Source organism: Berghia stephanieae, chromosome 10, assembly GCF_034508935.2.
Source record: "Berghia stephanieae isolate SIO BIC M18660-M18661 chromosome 10, UCSD_Bste_1.3, whole genome shotgun sequence".
NCBI lineage: Eukaryota > Metazoa > Mollusca > Gastropoda > Nudibranchia > Aeolidiidae > Berghia > Berghia stephanieae.
This window is the reverse complement of record NC_088369.1, coordinates 39,611,879-39,624,378: the sequence shown is the minus strand read 5'-3', so window position 1 is coordinate 39,624,378 and position 12,500 is coordinate 39,611,879. Positions and strand designations below refer to the sequence as shown.

The 12,500-nt window shown below is 38.9% G+C and overlaps 1 protein-coding gene across 10 annotated transcripts in view; it reads left to right on the top strand.

The window, feature by feature from the left end:
* Nucleotides 1-5,654: 5,654 nt before the first annotated feature.
* LOC144981110 (uncharacterized) overlaps nucleotides 5,655-12,500 on the top strand; it is a 92,634-nt gene continuing 85,788 nt past the window's right edge. The window contains exons 1-3 of one of the 10 annotated variants that reach the window (XM_078929247.1): nucleotides 5,655-5,728; nucleotides 11,715-11,754; nucleotides 11,914-12,118. The gene's annotated coding sequence lies outside the window, so the exon portion shown is untranslated. Of the gene's footprint in view, nucleotides 5,960-11,714; nucleotides 12,119-12,500 lie in introns of all 10 variants that reach the window. The other 9 variants (XM_078929249.1, XM_078929250.1, XM_078929242.1 and 6 more) reach the window with 9 other exon arrangements.

Sequence of the window (12,500 nt, the reverse complement as noted above, 5' to 3'; positions counted from 1 at the left end):
GCTCAACTTGTACCGTAGAGTAGGACGCTCAACTTGTACCGTAGATAGGACGCTCAAATTGTACCGTAGAGTAGGACGCTCAACTTGTACCGTAGAGTAGGACGCTCAACTTGTACCGGAGAGTAGGACGCTTAACTTGTACAGTAGATAGGACGCTCAACTTGTACCGTAGATTAGGACGCTCAACTTGTACCGTAGATAGGAAGCTCGACTTGTACCGTAGAGTAGGACGCTCAACTTGTACCGGAGAGTAGGACGCTCAACTTGTACCGTAGATTAGGACACTCAACTTGTACCGTAGATAGGACGCTCAATTGTACGTGAGTAGGACGCTCAACTTGTACCGTAGATAGGACGCTCAACTTGTACCGTAGTTAGGACGCTCAACTTGTACCGTAGATAGGACGCTCAACTTGTACCGTAGATAGGACGCTCAACTTGTACCGTAGATAGGACGCTCAACTTGTACCGTAGATAGGACGCTCAACTTGTACCGTGTAGAGTACTTGTACGTAGTAGGACGCTCAACTTGTACCGTAGATAGGACGCTCAACTTGTACCGTAGTAGAGTAACTTAGAGTAGGACGCTCAACTTGTACCGTAGATAGGACGCTCAACTTGTACCGTAGAGTAGGACGCTCAACTTGTACCGTAGAGTAGGACGCTCAACTTGTACCGTAGAGTAGGACGCTCAACTTGTACCGTTAGAGTATGTAGGAAGGACGCTCAACTTGTACGGTAGAGTAGGTATGATACGCTCAACTTGTACGTAGAGTAGGACGCTCACTTAGAGTACTCAGTTAGATAGGACGCTCAAACTTGTACCGTAGATAGGACGTCAACTTGTACGTAAGTAGGACGCTCAACTTGTACGTAGAGTAGGACGCTCAACTTGTACCGTAGATTAGGACGCTCAACTTGTACCGTAGAGTAGGACGTTCAACTTGTACCGTAGAGTAGGACGCTCAACTTGTACCGTAGAGTAGGACGCTCAACTTGTACCGTAGAGTAGGACGCTCAAATTGTACCGTAGAGTAGGACGCTCAACTTGTACCGTAGAGTAGGACGCTCAACTTGTACCGTAGAGTAGGACGCTCAACTTGTACCGTAGATAGGACGCTCAAATTGTACCGTAGAGTAGGACGCTCAACTTGTACCGTAGAGTAGGACGCTCAACTTGTACCGTATATAGGACGCTCAAATTGTACCGTAGATTAGGACGCTCAACTTGTATCGTAGAGTAGGACGCTCAAATTGTACCGTAGAATTAGGCGCTAAATTGTACCGTAGATTGGGCCCCGCTCAACTTGTCCCGGAGAGTAGGCGCTCAACTTGTACCTTGGGTTGGGACGCTCAATTTGTCCGGGAGATTAGGACGCTCAACTTGTACCGTAGATTAGGACGCTAACTTGTCCCCTAGTTTGGAGGGGTAAATTTGTCCCTTTTGGAACCCCTAAATTTTGAAAAAAAATTTTGGAAAAGTAAACTTTACGTAGATTTGGGACGCTAAATTGGGGCCCGTAGGTAGGACGCCCCAAAAATTTTTTAAAAAATAGGACGCTAACCCCTTAAAAACCCATTTTTGGGACGCTTAACTTGTCCGGGGGTAGGACGTAAATTGTAGTAGAGTAGGAACCCCCAAAATTGGGGAAGAAGTTTTGGGCGCCCAAAATTGTACCGTAGAGTAAAATTTTTAATTTCCCGGGGAGAGTAGGACGTAAAATTTTTGTACCGGAGGGGTGGGAGGGAAAAATTTTTAAACCGGGGGGTGGGGCCTAACTTTTTTGGTTTTGGGGGGTTTTTTAATTTTAAGGGGGGGCTAAATTGTACCTTTGTTTTGGACGCTCAATTGTCCCCTGGGGGTAGGACGTCAACTTTTTCCCTAGATAGGACGCCCCCCCCCCCGGGCCCCCAAAAATTGAAAACCCTTAGTTTTGGGCCCCAAAAATTTTTACCGTGGGGTGGGAAACCCCCAAACTTTTCCCTTTTGATTTGGGGCGTAAAATTGTCCCCGGAGGTTTGGAGTTTACCCTTTTAGGTAGGGGGGTAAAATTGTACCTAGATTAGGCCCCCCAACCCTTTTTCCCCTAGAAGGGGGGTTTTTAATTTTCCTAAAAGGAAAAACCCCCTTTTGTAAAAAAGGAAAAAAGGGGGGTTTTTTGGAAGACAAAAAGGGGGGAAAACCTTTTTTTTAAAAACCCGGGGGGGGCGTTTTTTTTTGGGTAGGAGCCCCCAAAAAGTACTAGCCCCAAAATTTTTTCCCCGTTATGGGGGGGCCAACTTTTTTAAAAAATTTTTGGAAAAAACTTGTATAAAAAACCCCAAAATTTTGGAAAAAAAACCCAAAATTTTTAAATTTTTGTTGAAACCTATTTGGCCCCGAAAATTCCCCCCTTTTTTAAATTTTGATTTTTTGAAAAACCTAACTTTGGCTTTTTTGGAAAAAACCCTTGCCCTGAAAAAGGGTTTAAAAAATGTCCGTTAAAAGAAGTCAAAAATTTCCTTAAAAAGGAAACCCCAAAAATTTTTTTTTTAAAAAAACTTTAACTTTAAAAAAGGAAAAAAAAACGCTTTAAAAATTTTTTTTGGGGGAAAAAACGAAAAATTTAAAAAAATTTTTGGGCCCAAAATTTGTCCTTTGTTAAAAAAAAAATTTTAAAAACCCGAAAAAAAAACAAACCCCCCAAAAAAAAGGAAACCCAACAAAAAAACCTAAAGAGGGGTTTTAATTTTTCCCCAAAAAAAAAAAAAAATTTAAAAAAAAAAAAATTTAAAAACTTAAATTTTGGGTTTGGGGGGGAAGTTTAAAATTGTAGGTAAGGGGTGGGGGTAATTGTAAGTTGATAAGGGAGGAATTGTTGTGGGGAGGGGAAAGTTTTACCCTTATAAAAGGGGAGGTAATGGAAAATATAGGGGTAAATTGAGTAGTTAGGAAAGTAATTTTTGTAAAACGGGAATTTAAAGGGGGGAAAATTTTTTTCCCTTTTTTTTTAAAAACCTTTTTTTTTTTTGGGTTTTTGAAATTTTTATCGATGATTTTAACGGGGGCGTTTTATACACCTTATGCTGTGCCCCATGCTTGTATAGCAGGCGACATTGCAACACGAAATACTCCCACGGCCTTGTTGCTAAGTATAGAAATTGTATCATGAACACGATCGTGTCAACAGCTCTCCGGAAAACTCATAAAAACAACAACACCAATCAAACAAGCAAATTTATCACGCTGATAAATATAGCTTGGAAACACGACACACACTATACACATAGACATACACACACAACACAAGCACAATATGCACACGCATGCATACACACACTCACACACAAGGAGATTCAGACCACGTAAAAAAAAATTTAAAAAAAAACAAAAAAAATTCGGAAAACTCAACAGATTGCGATGACTTTGATGGTGGTGGTGGTGGGGGGCGGATGATGGATGATGATGATGATGATGATGATGATGATGATGTGATGATGTGGTTTATGATGATGATGAAAGGGGATGATGATGATGAGATGAGGATGAGGAAAGATGATGATGATTTATGATGATGATGATGATTGATGATGATGATGATGATTGATGATGATTGATGAAGGGGAGATGTGATGGGCGATGGGGATGATGATGACGAGATAGTTTATGGAGAAGATAAAGGGGTGATGATGATGATGGATGGGGTTTATGATGTGATGAGATGTGTGGATGATGATGATGATGATGATGATGAAGTAACACATTTCAAGGGCAGATAACTCTCTGAGTTTGGGTTGAAGCATACGTAAATTTCTTTTCCTCTGTGGCATTACTGAAAGCGATCATGACAATGTTTTTTTTGTGCAGCTATGTGCTCTTGTGGTATCACACTCGCTTTCGGATCGGAAGGTCCTGGTTCGAGCCTCTCTTGGCGAATAGTTGCGTCCTTGAAAAAGACTCTTTACTCACATTCTCTCACCGTACTCAGGTGTAAAATTAATACCTGGCCGTCAACAGCGTTGTCTCTGTCGGAAAAAAATTGTAATCTCACCTAACAGCCGTTATGTCTCGTTCTACATGTTACGTGTTGCTGTTGGTCAGGACCCTTTGTAAAGCGCTTTGAGCACATTTTGAGGATATTGCGCAATATAAAAGCTCTAGTTTAAAAAAAAAGTATTCTTATTATCGGAGTACGCATCACTTATCCCCGTCACTGGTCTTAAATCCCAACATTTTAAAAAAAGTCATTATGGTCGTCTAAAGTTGGAACAATTCTTGGTGATCTTTAACTATTGATAAGATATAATAATAATAATGATGGTTTTTTTCTGTTTTACTTTCTGGAGGGCAATGTTGTGAGCTCCTTAGCCAAGCGCATACTATCTATAGAGAGAATGCGTTTGGCCAAGGAGTTCACAACTTTGCCATCCGGAAGTATAACGGACCAACGCACAAACTCTGTGTAACCATGAACTTTTATAGTCTGGTTAATACAGTTTAGTGAGATCAACTCACAAACGCGGATGGCAAAAACAATAACAAAGGCCTGAGTGACGTCATCTTCGAACTATCTATTACGATGTAATTTTTGGTCAGTGCCCGGCTATGAGTTAACGAAGGAAACATCCGGGCAGGACATGATTTCTCCCCCCCCCCCCCTCCCCCTCCTCAATAAAAAAACAACCACCCATGGTAGAGGAAAAAAAAATTGTTTCATAAGAAAAGCAAGAATTTGGTGGGAACATGAATCGGGCAGCGGGCACTCTCACTGCACCGATTGTATAATTTGACATTTAATTTACTCCACTTGACATAATCTAGCTAATCGAATGGGTGGCCCTTAGAGGGTATGTGTGATTGTGAGGGGGGGGGGGGGGGGGGGGGGGGGGGGGGGGAGAAAAATCTGTTTCATAAGAAAAGCAAGAACTTGGTTTGAACATGAATTCAGGCAGCGGGCACTCTCATCATGATAGTAGTAGCGCTTGGCTAGAAGTCAATACATTGCATCGAAGATAAACGGACAAACACAAACTGTGTGTATCTGACGTTTATAGTCATGGTTAATACGTCAGTGAGCATGCTCATAACGCGGATGGCAAAAAACAATAACAAAGACCTGAGTGACGTCATCTTCGAACTATCTATAGATAGATCGAAGCTGACGTCACTTGGGCCATTGTTATTGTTTTTGTCATCCGCGTTTATGAGTAATTCTCACTCAACTGTATTATCCAGACTATAAAAGTTCATGGTTACACAGAGTTTTGTGTGTTGGTCAGTTCCGGATGGCAAGCGCATACTGTCTATAATTTGACATGTTTTACTCCAGTTGACATAATCTAGCTAATCGAATGGGCCGTCCTGAGAGGGTATGTGTGTGTGTGTGGGTGTGTGTGTGTGTGTGTGTGTGTGTGTGTGTGGGAGGTGGGGGGGGGGTTGTCCCGCTTTGAAAAAAAAATATAGATCCTAACATCCACCACATAGATTTATACAGATAAAATACCCACGCTCTGTGAAAACCTCGTCAATGAGAACTGTCAACAAAAAAGGAATGAAAACAGTATCTATAATACGAGAATACGACGGCACTTTGCCAGAATGTGTGTTGGTGAGATCGAAAAAGTAACGCGAAACGCGACAGGAGAGCAGTTAGACTAGCGAGATCGAGTAAAACGGACGACGCGAAGAAAGCGAGTGAGTGAGTGAGAGGCAACAACAAACAAAACTGTGAACGGAGATTTAATAACTGTAACTGTAACTGTTAACTTCTCGTCGATTACATTGAATAAATATTATTGATTGGGATTGTCTGTGTGTGTGATTTGTGAATTAGATTTTATATTATATAGTGTGAGAAAAAGAGAGATATATAGATATAAGTATGGATTGATTATTATGTGGATTTAGTAGTAACGGATTTCGTTTATATTGGATAGTAACTATTGAAATCATTTGTATATTTTTCTAGTGTTTGCATCTGTAAGTGTATTTTTTAAATATAAAAATAATTTGATGGGCAATACTGACTACGATGGTTTTCTTAATATATTATTTTATTATTATTATTTTATTAATTATTATTATTATTATTATTATTATTATTATTATTATTATTATTATTTATTATATTTATTATTAATTATTTTATTAATTATTATTATTATTTTACATTATTACTGTTTTATAGAATGATGCTATGGCCTTAGTTAAAATACTTACAACATCCACCAACCAGATATAACGTACCAATACACAAAACTATGTGTAACCGTAAATGTTTATAATGGTCGGATTGATACAATTTATAAAGAGCTACTTATAGATAGTTCGAAGATGACGTCACTCAGGCCTTTGTTATTGTTTTTGCCATCCGCGTTTGTGAGTTGTTCTCACTAAACTGTATCAACCTGACTATAAACGTTCATGGTTACACAGAGTTTGTGTGTTGATCCGTTATACTTCCGGATGGCAATGTTGTGAACTCCTTGGCCATGCGCATTCTATCTATAAAACTGACTGGCTTAAAAACAATAACAAAGAGCTGAGTGACGCCAATTTCATTCCTTCTATAACATTCAACTCACAAACACATAGATATAGATAGTATGCGCCTGGCTAAGAAGCTCACAACATTGCCATCTATGTGTAAGCTAAAAGTTTGTCGTCTGGATAATACAGTTTCGCGAACAGAATCTGACCTGCACATGCGTCTGTCTTATTGTATATTTTTGTGTGTCAGTTTCCCATGTGTGAAAATCGTCTTAAAACAGTACTCGTGCGGCTATGTTGTCTTGTGGTATGGTACTCGCTTACGGATTGGAAGGTCCTGGGTTCGGGCATTTTGACGTCACTATTTGTTTTTTTGCACCGCCAAGTGAGCTGTCGTTAGTTGTGCTCTTGGACACAAGTGGTCCCATTGGTTGAACTATTGAATACATCTCACGATTTGTTTTCTTTTGTTGGCAAAGATTGGCATTTTGACGTCATTTTTTGGTCAGTGTCAGGCTATAAGTTAACGATGGCTACGGTCATAATACTAAGAAGAATGAATATTATTGTTTCATGAATTACGTAAATGTTGCCGTTAAGTAGTCTTGTGGGATTACACTCGTTTTAGGATTGGAAGATCCTGGGTTCGAGCCTCGCACGGCGCATAGTTGAATCCTTGGAAAAGACTCTTCACTCACATTCTCTCACCGTACTCAGGTGTAAAATGAGTACCTGGCCGTTAACAGCGTTGTCTCTGTCGGGGAAAAAATGCAGTATCGCCTCACAGGCGTCATGTCTCGTTCTACCTGTTAAGTGTTGCTGTTGACTAGGCACGCCTAGTAAAGCGCTTTGAGCACGTTTAGTGGATATTGCTATTTAGCAACGGTTACGTTTTTATTATACTAAATTGAAGGGAACGTGATGATGTAAATTGAACTTTTGAAATTTTAATTTATATATTGAATGAAGTGACGTCTTTGTTATTTCTTTTTGCCATCAACGTTTATGAGTAGTTCTCACTAAACTGTATTAACCAGACTATTAACGTTTAAGGTTACACATAGTTTTGTGTGTTGGTCGGTTATACTTCCGGATGGCAATGTTGTGAGCTTCTTAGCCAAGCGCATACTATTTATAAAATGTGACCCATCATCACGAAAAAGTGTGATGTCTGAATGATATTAATGCTAAAATTAGAAGAAAAAAAAAGTTTTCCCCCAGAGCCACGAGGCTCATGGAGCCGGAGTTTATCGTGAAACGGACAATAGTAATTGCTTGCTATCCTTTGGATAGGACGCTAGTCTATCGCTAAGTTCTTTCCGCCCCCAGATCTAACAGACTCGGCTACCCAATGACTGCTGGGTGGACAGGGAAGAAAGGGGGGGGGGGGGCTCAGGCAAAATCTCGTCTGCACCCGGGATCGATCTTGGTCCCTTTGCGTGTGAAGTGAGTGCTCTACCAACTGAGCTATCGGGACCTCAAACAATGAGAAGTTAATGTATAAAACACTTCTCTCACCCCTCGCCCCCCCCCCCCCCACCCTCCCCAAATGTTTGGGGGGGATAAGCTTATGCAGCTTGTGGAATGACACTCACCCCCGGATAGGATGGTTCTGGGTTCGAGTCCTGCTTGGAGCGGCGCATAGTTGAGTCCATGGAAAAGGATATTTACTCACATTCTCTCACTGTACTCAGGTGTAAAATGAGTATCTGGCCTTTAACAACATTGTCTCTGTTCTGATAACAAATCTATTTTTCTGTGTTAGTCGGGTGTGAAGTTTTGGGGAAAATCTTGAAAATGGCTGGTAAAGAGAGAGTTAAAGTTTATTTCAACATCGATAACAGGCTGACGTAGTACCTTTTTGTGACGATGGGTCATATATTCCTCATCTGTATTTTATAGATAGTTCGAAGTTGACGTCACTCAGGTCTTAGTTATTGTAATTTGCCATTCGCGTTTATGATTAATTCTCAGTAAACTGTTTTAACCAGACTATAAACGTTCATGGTTACATACAGTTTTGTGTGTTGGTCCGTTATCCTTTCGGGTGGCAATGTTGTGAGCTTCTTAGCCAAGCGCATAGTATCTATATAATAATAATATTGACATTCTTTGTGTTGTGACGGCATTCATACTTCAACGTGGCAGTCAGTTTATTAAAAACTCATATTATTATTATTACTGTGGCTTTTATCCTAGCATTTTAACGCACGACTTGAAGTTAAAATCAAAGCGACCCAAACTGACGGCTTCATCCTTTATTGACTATTGATATTTGATTACAATATTGAACTTATTTTTATCTACATTACGTCAATTACATCTTCATTACGAAGTGGCCGAGTGGCTAAGGCATTGCATTGTGACCCGGATGACCCGGGTTCGAGCCTAGCTTCAGGCACTTTCGTTTTTTTACCTTGAGCACGATTATTAACCCCCCCCCCCCCCCCATTTGGACAACATGGGTGATTCCTGTTGACATTAGACATCTTGTTTGATGAGTCATCTATATTCCTTCGTGGAATGCCTAGGCGACGATATCTTATGATATCGTAGCGCAAAAGGCATAATATTCTTATCTACATTACGTCAAAGAAAGAACTATCTAGATACATTCCATACGTACTTGAAAGAAAAACTTGGACAGAAATCCCTTCTTTCAAAATAAATTTCGTTCGATGAATGCGATCCTCATTTTCTTAAAAACATAAATCCAAAACTTGGCGATTTCCTTTAAGACTCCCCCCCCCCCTTCCCCCCCCCCCCCCCACGTCCCGGGTTTGAGAGTTTTTGACAAGATGTGGATAAATAATTTAAACAATCGATAATTGAAGGACGAGTTTTCTGGCCCACATTTTAAATAAATGTTTGGTTGTTTTTTTTTCAAAGTACGACAGTAAAAATAATATATATATATATATATATATATATATATATATATATATATATATATATATATATATATATATATATATATATATATAAGGAAATGGGTTGTCTCTGAATACCCGAACGTCTTTCAGTTTTGGTCAATATTCTTTCTTGATAATGGGCCTCAACAGTCATGACGTCACTTCCTTCGTAATGACTCATAGTAACTTAATAACTGGCTCTAAACTATCGGAACAATGGCGGACGCCCTTATGAAATATTTCTCCGACGAGCATAAAAGCCTATCCAAAGAAAAAAAAAACATTATAAATCTGTTCGTGTTTTGACTTTTATACATCCTGATCACAACACATATGAAAAGTTCTAGCCAGCATGAAGAATAAAAAGTACCGATTTTCTTTGTTTAAAACCACGCTGCTCGCCGTTGCTGGGCGACGTGACATCAGACTATTGAATCCAATTGACAGACTTGTAAGAGTTCGTGTTTATTCTCATATAATTGGTTGATTTAATAATAAAATCTTATAATATATCTGTGTCAATAGTTTCGTTTGATAACTTATAATAAAAGTCTTTTTCTAAATTGTATATTTATTTATTTTGATTAAGCTGGGTCAAATGCTTTAATATCGGCTGTGTCATTATTCTTTTTAGATGAACCACCTAGGTACTTGTAAAACCATTCATGATTAGGTCTACATTCAATCTTGTTCGACTGAATTGAAATAGGTTTATTTCTGTGTCAAAATCTTTTCTTTTTTTTTTATAAATGCGGCTATGTGGTCTAGTGGTATGACACTCGCTTTCGGAACGGAAGGACCTGACGGGTTCGAGCCTCGCTCGGCGGACAGTTGAGCCCTTGGAAAAGACTCTTTACTCACTTTCTCTCACCGTACTCAGGTGTAAAATGAGTATACCTGGTCATTAACAGCGTTGTCTCTGTCCGAAAAAAATGTAATATCGCCTTACATTCGTCATGTCCCGTCTTAGATGTTAAGTGTTGCTGTTGGCCATGGACCCCTTGTAAAGCGATTTGAGCACGTTTAGTGGATATTGCTCTATATATATGATCTATTTTTTATTTTATTTTTTTTTATAAATGGCATGACAGACGTGTAGAATCTTAATTCTTTCTCGTCTAACTAATTGAAATAGTTTTATTTCTATGTCAAAATCCTTACTTGATAATGGCAGACTTGTGGAATAGGCTTTAACAGTCATGACGTCATTTCCCTCGTAATGACGCATGGTAACTTAGTAACTGGCTCTAAACTATCGGAACAATGGCGGACGCCCTTATGAATTATATCTCCGACGAGCATAAAAGCCTATCCAGATGAAACAAAAAACATTATAAATCTGATCATGTTTTGGCTTTTACACATTCTGATCACAAGACATATGAAAAGTTCTAGCCAGCATGAAGAATAAAAAGTACCATCCGCGTTTATGAGTAATGCTCACTGAACTGTATTAACCCGACTATAAACGTTCCTGGATACACACAGTTTTGTGTGTTGGTCCGTTATACTTCCGGATGGCAATGTTATGAGCTTTTAGCCAAGCGCATACTATCTATAAGCTTCAATTTAATAAACGAATATTATATATAATGTAGACGTTTCGCGTTTCCCCTTTATCAACAAAACAGGATGAATGAAACACTACAGAGGAATGAGACAATATGTGATAATGGCGTTGTTAAGGTGAATTCGTTTACAAAACCGATTTGACATTAGAAATTTATCATTTTGATCAGAATATTATTACGCGTCAAAATCTATTTATAGTAAAATCGGATGCGTGCTGGAGAAGAAAATAAATCTTTAACTCCCAAATATTTTTCACAAGGATAATAGAAAGGCCTTCGTAATATTTTTTTTTTACTATTACGCTACATTAAAATCAGGGTGTATTCAAAAAGGAAAGGGAGATAATAATTTAGATTATTTTGTCAACTAATGGGAGCGATCTATATTCATGTTTTCGTCCAACCAAGTCATCAATCACATGATTTGTTGCTGTCCAACGATTGGATATTTCTTCAGAAATGTAAACACTCTGCTTTGTCTATGAAAGTTGTAGGCATACCCATGTGTCAAGCTGAACAAAATGACCAATCGTGATGTTAGGTATTTTAAAAACTGTGAACATTATTCACTATGTGGGTCACTTTGAGCACATATTGCAATGTGACCAATGACCTCGAGCACATGGAAATGTAATATAGATCATGCCCATTAATTGATATATTTTTATAGCTATGCCATTCATAATTTATTGATGGCCGACTCGATGGTAGAATCGTAGTGTTCATTCTCATCCAACTGTTCAATCTACCTTTATTATTTAGTTCATAAACAACAGACTTTTAAAATCATCGGCAGACTTTTGTACCTGTGTCAACATTCGTATTTGATAAATAACAGACTTCTAGAATCATCGACAGACTTTTGTACCTGTGTCAACATTCGTATTTGATAAATAACAGACTTCTACAATCACGACAGACTTTTGTACCTATGGCAACAGACTTTTACAATCATCGGCAGCCTTCCGTATCTGTGACAACATTCATATTTGATAAATAACAAACTTTTACAATCATCGGCAGACTTTTGCATTGTGTCATCATGCATATTTGGTAAATAACAGACTTGTAGATTTTCATATTTTGTGAGATTTAAAAAAACAACAATAATTCGTATTTGAATTCAAGTGTGAAGAATAGCGTGCAATTTGCCATTGACTTCACTGGTGAGTAGATTTAAGTCTCTTAACGATTTTTTTAAAATTGAGATTTTATATAGCGCAATATCCACTAAACGTGCTCAAAGCGCTTTACAACATCAACATTTGACATTTAGGACGGGACATGACGCCTCTTAGGCGATATTACATGTTTTTCGGACAGAGACAACGCTGTTAACGGCCAGGTACTCATTTTACACCTGAGTACGGTGAGATAATGTGAGTAAAGAGCCTTCTCCAAGGACTCAACTATGCGCCGAGCGAGGCTCGAACCCACGACCTTCCGATCCGAACGCGAGTGTCATACGACTAGACCACATAGCCCCACAAGTCTCTTGATGTTAAATGTTTGCTCTTAGATAACAAGAAACTTGATCTTTCATGTAAC